A 6,556-nucleotide genomic window follows, 5' to 3' on the forward strand; every position below is an offset into this window, starting at 1 on the left:
ATACAATTGCAAAAGTTATTGTCTATATAGCAGAAACACCATTTTCTTTAAACTTACATTCTCAGAGTTGTTCTCCTCCAGGTAGATTCTGTAAGAACATGCTTCGCATTGCGTCATCTCTTTAGCAAATCTCCCATTTTATTTAAAAGTGTATATTTAAACTAGAACCGTATTTGAAAAAAACATTCTGGTGTATTTGTGTTTGCTGAAAGAGACAAAGCATGAAAGAACGCCACCAGCAGCACTCAATATCCTCTGTATTGCCCTATTTCTTAACACATTTGGCAGGGAGGAAAAAAAAAAAAAAAGAAAACATACAAGTATTAAGATATGGACGTAGAACCTCAACTTATAAGGATTGGCCTAACCTCATTAAAGTCGGCGGAGCTGCATTGAAGAGCTGCTCTAAAGGCTTACAGAAATAACAGGAATGGGAGAATTTCACCAGTGCTTCACTGGCTGAGGAAAAAAAAATATGCTGGGGAGAGCTGCATGCGTAGTGCATGGCCATGACTGCTTACACACTAATTAAACCAGTTTTATATTTTAGCACTGGAAAGATTGTTAAAACCATCTGTTTCTTTTTAAAATATTCTACCAGCTAGGAAGAAAATGTGATCAAGATTACATCTAGGCGATAAACAGATTTTTTTTTTCCCCAGTCTGCAGTTGAACCAAAAGACCCAAGCAATATTTGGATTACAGAGTGCCTAAGTGCAGATGCAAAGTATTATTGAAATGCGACAAAGTGATATCAGGTTAATCTGCAATGTTTTGTTCTAGCCAAAACAGTGATTTAATTTCTTTTATATTTTATTTAAGCTTCCCTCCTTCTGCATATTTTAATTCGCTTCCCTGTTTTAAGGGTTACGTATTTTGAAACGAACAATGAAAGAAGTTTCCCCGATTTACTTTTAGTTTAAAAAACAGAACAAAAAACAAAAGAAAAGTTGAATATGACCCCACCTGAGGCCTCTTACACATCAGGCAATCAACAGGCTGACGTCTCGGTAGAGCGTTCCAGCAAATTACCTGGCACAGCCATCGCGGGGTGGCTGTGCCGGAGCATGTCCCTGGAGCTGAATTAGAGGTTGCAAATTGCCTCCACAAATCCCTTTCCTCATACTCACTTATTGTCCCACATAAGTAGCTATCATTTTAATTGACAGAATATTGCAAGAGGGAGGCAGAAGCATGAAAAATATGAAGCGCATCATACGGAGACAAAACACAGCTCCATTGAAATTATACCTTGTCAAGAGGGAAAAATATTCTGGTTGGCTGAACATAAATCAACAAATTTGGAGGACAAAAATGCTGGAATTACCTGGACTCAGAAAGGTAATATAGAAAAGGATGAGACTCACTTATTCAAACTCATCGTTTTCTCTACGTATTTTTCTTTCGTGTTGGTCATAAAGAAAGGGTGAAAGTTTAAAAAGGAAAAGCGGAAGAGAGCTAGAACATAGCTAACACCATGTTGTATTTGTGGAGTCCTGGAGACTGATTAAGCTGCAAGAGAAGTTCCTTCAAGACTGGCTTGAACCCAGCCCGAGTCTGCAGCAGTGGCAGCCTCAACGGCGTCTGCACGGCGTGTTTGTGGTCCGTGTCCCTCATAGCGGTGTTTAATGGGTTCACAGACTCTGAATTGGCCCTATGAACACAGATGAATTTCACACTCAGAACACACCTGTCATGTTAGCGTTTTGACGCCATGCACATCAGTACTAAAATTCTTAGTACGTGCTATTCCAAAACTGCTAAGCAGTACTTTTTCTCTTCCAAAATAGATACCTAAGTTTAAAAGAAATATATGAATCTACCTGTAATCGTAGCTGTCATCCTCTGCTGCAAAGTCGCACAGGACTACCGAAATCCTGTATCTTTCTTGCCTTTGTTTTCTTCTCCATGGTTTTTATGGTCCTGTGAAACATATGCATCAGTAAAACAAAGATCAAAGTTTATTTGCTCCTTTTCTAAAATAAGGAAAATAAAACATACATGACCAAAAGGCTGAAAAAATGAGATAAGTAGAAATGTGTTACCCTTACTGAGTTATGTTTCACTTCACATTCTGGTATCCCTTGTTGACAAGGCAGAAATATCTTACACCACAGATTCTAATGGCAGTCAAAGCTAGTTCTGTATTCAAGAATAAGGATAGAAGAAAATACACCTTAGTTTTTCTGCTGGAAAGAAATTTAAAAAAAAAAATAGTTTACATCCACTATTGACTGATTTATTTATTTAATCCATCCACTGATAGCATGAAAGCTTCTGCTTTAGCACTTTACTGTTAATGCTTGACTGAACTATGAAGCTTACTTTTTTTTTTGCAACCCTGAAATCAGCTTGAACATTGAAGCAAAGGCCATGACACTAGAGATTTTCAGGCAGATGGAGTAAAAAAAATATTGGTTGTGTGTGTATCGGTGCAGTAGGTGTTGAAAATATAAAAAGGAGGATCATTGATCAAAATAACAGAGAGAAGCATTTTTTAATCTGCACAAGTCCATGCATGTTTGAATCTCCAAACGTAACACACATACAGAGACATGCAGAAGTGTATATGTATGTGTATATAAAAGCACCAAGTGCTTCAGGATATAGGGACATACGTGAATGTATAAATGTATATCTCTTCCTCTTGTGCTGTGTTTTGTTTCTTCTGCTTGATGCGTGTTTTGTTTTGCTCTTGAAGTAGAAACGCACAAGTTCTGGAATAGATTTGCATTTCCCAAAATCAATTGCATTTAAAGTATAGCCAGTATGGTGAGAGTTAGCTTGAAGGGGAGAGCCAGGTTTGTCCTGCTACTGCAACAGGGCTGGCGAGCGCATCGCACCCATAGGATAGTCAGTCCCAGCCTGAAGACTAAGAAAACTCTTAATTCTCCATTTCTTTCCATGAAGTTCAAACCTGGAGGCTGTTGATATCCTCTAGGATTTAATCATTAGGATGAGGTGCCTTGCTGAGGAATGGCCTCAGCAGAAGGTCAGACTTTAGGGGTCAAGGGTAACAGCTAGCACTAACAGAAACGTGTAAGACATTTGTCTCCTCAGTACAAGTATTCAATAAATATATTCTGTGAGTGCCAGTTGCTATCCGTATCTTTTATACCCTTGCATTCAATGCACTTAATAAGGAAAATACGCATCACTGTATATAAGTTATATATGGGTAAACTGAGGCACAGCAAAAACAACAGGTCTTGTAGTCCAAAATCAATAAATAAATCAGCAACAGAAGTTGGAGAGGAACTCTCACCACCTGGCTGCCACATCCAGTTTATTATGCCAAGTGTGTTAAAGTACCTCAGGATTGACAAATGTTGCCCAAAGCAGGGCATTTTTGACACAAAGCCTGCTAATATACCAAAGTTTGAACCAAATATTCTGAGGAGTAAGAGTTAACTTTAGTAAAAGCCTGTTGGTGCTTAAAAAAAAAGTCATAAACAGCTTGATTAATGGAAACAGATTAGAAAGGAATATTTTTTAATAGAGAGAACGCACTTACTATTGTATTATCAGAGCACAACTGACATGGGACGCAGTCTAAACAAAAGTCAGCAGCTACTAATGAGGCTTGTTAGTGATGCTAATCTATGTAAATGTTATTAATTGAGAACATCTATCTTTTATCTCCCACATTTGGTAATCAGGCAATTAAAAAACAATGACATTCCCTGCGGTTGTTCTCCCAGTTTTAAAAAAAAAAAAAAAGTGATCAAAGAGTCCTGAATAAGGAAAGGGAAAGTCCCTTATCAAGAGCTAGGCCTTGCCTTGGGCTACCAGGCCTCATTAAAGGCAGAAAAGCTCTGTTGATCACCAATTAACCTGATTTGTAGGAACTCTGATAAAGACCTCAAACAACATGAGTTTTCTTAACTATAATAAATGACACAGTTTATTGACAAAAATAAAAACGTTTGGTTTGAAAAAGAACATAAAGGAACTATTCAAATGGGATAGCCCTACCACACACCGGTCCTGGAAGACGTGGGATAGGTTTAACTTCACCACACTGGTGGCATATCATCAGTGCCAGATACAGTCAGATCTATTAACAGCCATACACACAACAACCAGATATATACATATTTGGTAGCTGTCACATGAATTTCTGTCATCTCTAGTCATAACAGACAGCAGATTGCATTAATTATGTATGTTCCATGCTCATGAATGGAAACGCAGCGCTCTAGGGTGAACTCTGCATCTCAAAACACGCAAGTTTAAAAAAAAAAAAAAAACCTATAATCACAAAATGTCCACCAATTAAGCTTCAAGAAAATATTCTTCTTTTTTTTTTTTTTTTAATCTCAGCAGTTGCTTTAAATTATCCCTAGTGTAAATTTCCATATGCCTTTTTAACCCATTCCTTCCTTTCTAGGGAATATATTTCTTCCTCTCAGGTATTGCTTATAGTATCATGAGTAGTAGGTAAAAAAACTGCAATGTGACTGTCAACTATAATTGTATTTATTGCCGGCAGTTCATTAATTCACAGTGTGATGGGCCTGTCCCTGTTTGTCTCTCTGGTAAAAGAGGGAATAACAGCTAAATTTAAAGCTTGGGCTAAGAGTTGAATGAAAAAGCATCACCTATATGGCACCAGACTCAGGCCTTCTCCATATTTAAAGGTTAATTTTTTATGTTACATCACTACAGCTATTCAACCAAATTGTGAATGCATTTGCTAACTGTATATTTGTTTTTGTGTTAGGGATCTTGCCAGCGTTAACGTGCCATGTAAAATTATACCCTGGATTTACATTGCTTTATTGGCAAAATTTTTAAGTGTGCTTTAGGTCTTCAGTGATGAAACGCATTTGAGACTGTAAGCCTAGACCTACCTTATTAGGTCAGTCAGGTAGCTGATGTCCATGGTTTTTATGGGCCAGATCTGACTTTGATGAGAATCAAATTGGGTCATAAAGTGAAAGAATACCACTGTCACTTTTTCTGACATATTCGTTTGACACACACAGGACTTTATCTCAGATTTATACATCAGAAATTCAGGTCATTTTCCTTCCTTATGGTAGAAGCCTCCATCATTTCTATAAAAATATTTTCCCTTACAAAATATTTTTTCTTCCTCATACCCACCTTTCTTATCATACATTCATGCCTATTCGTTCCAGAACTAAAGTAGTGAGGAAAAACCACATGGGGAGGTCCAAGACCTTTAAATGAGCAGTGGATTTACTTTTTTTTTTTTTTTAAAAAAGAAAATTCACACTTAGCAGAAAACATCAGATATCAAAAGACATGACTGAAAAAAAGCTAAAAGGAAGCATAACAGCAAAGGTAGTATGAAGAGTCAGCACTTTGGAAGTTCAGGCTCTTTTTGTTAAAGGTCCTTAATGTCGGGGCATGTGAATATTTTGGTTCGAGATGGTGTCTACAGTTCTAATTTTTTTTTCCTTTTTCTAAGGCGTTAGTGCCCGAAACAAAAGTTATTGGCTAGTAATACTATGGGTGAGCTTTTATCTTAACATATAGATCTGAGCACGTTTTACAGCAAAGATAATTATCTCAAACCAGTGATTTTGGTTGGTCTTTGATTTAGCTGTTCAGGCAGATGCCACCGTAGAGCTTCTATTATGCACAAACAATTGTATTTCATTGGTAAGTGCCCTGCATGCCTACCTCATTATTAGAACCCAATTAATTTTTCTTTGTAATAAAATGGAAAGACTTGGAGCTAACAGGAAGGCTAATCTAAAGAAGTTTGGACCAACCGCAAAGAGTACCTGGAAGAAGCATAAAGAAAGAGGAGCAGTAATTACGTGACACATGCACACACACAAGAAAAGAAAGAACACGAATTGAAGTTTCAGAAACAGGCCCAGGGAGCATAGATCGCAATCTGGCTAGATTGCTAAAGTAGTACTAAGATGTCTTAATTATATGATTGATGTAAGCCTCAAAAGAAAGCTCAGTATTCACAACGGCTACAAGGTTATGAGAGTTATCTAATGTATAAAGAAAACTACCACCGAAGGCAAACACTGCACGTGAAACTTGAGACCTTTCTCTTTCAGAAAGAATCAATAATGTCTTATTTTTAATCTATATTACGTTTAAAAAAAAAAAAATGTGATGACATCCTTGATTGAAGATCACATAAATAATTATGCTAGTAATGACTTGCTTTGTAGGATCTACAAGGACTGGATCTGCAAGGACTGTCATTTGAATTCCTGTGACACTGTATGCAAGGGGACCAGGTTCAATTACCTGATGGAAGTATGTAGACTGTTTGTTTCAAACAGACTGAAAAAGCACTGCTTAGGGACATTGATTAACACATTCGAGCACAGCTCTGATTATTTAATTCGGCAAGTTAGCTCACCAGCAAATTATCTGATTTCAAGATAACCGGGTTAGCTGACATCTTTCAGAGAATTCTAGTATTTCAAGACTTGTTTTTCCTCCAAAACGGGGGGGGAACAATAAAAACCTCATTATTTTAAGAAATAATTTTACTAATTTTTTGAATTTTCTTTCAAGTTTGTCATTAGAATTTAATTTTGTTTCTGATTTATCATTG

General features: G+C 37.0%; 1 long non-coding RNA gene across 1 annotated transcript; it reads right to left on the minus strand.

Annotated features, from left to right (window-relative positions):
* Window positions 1-998: 998 nt before the first annotated feature.
* LOC138068898 (uncharacterized) lies at window positions 999-2,140 on the minus strand. Its single transcript, XR_011143749.1, has 3 exons — window positions 2,052-2,140; window positions 1,824-1,923; window positions 999-1,654 (listed from the first exon to the last, which is right to left on the minus strand). It is a non-coding gene; the product is annotated as an uncharacterized lncRNA (long non-coding RNA).
* Window positions 2,141-6,556: the final 4,416 nt, after the last annotated feature.

Source organism: Struthio camelus, chromosome 12, assembly GCF_040807025.1.
Source record: "Struthio camelus isolate bStrCam1 chromosome 12, bStrCam1.hap1, whole genome shotgun sequence".
NCBI lineage: Eukaryota > Metazoa > Chordata > Aves > Struthioniformes > Struthionidae > Struthio > Struthio camelus.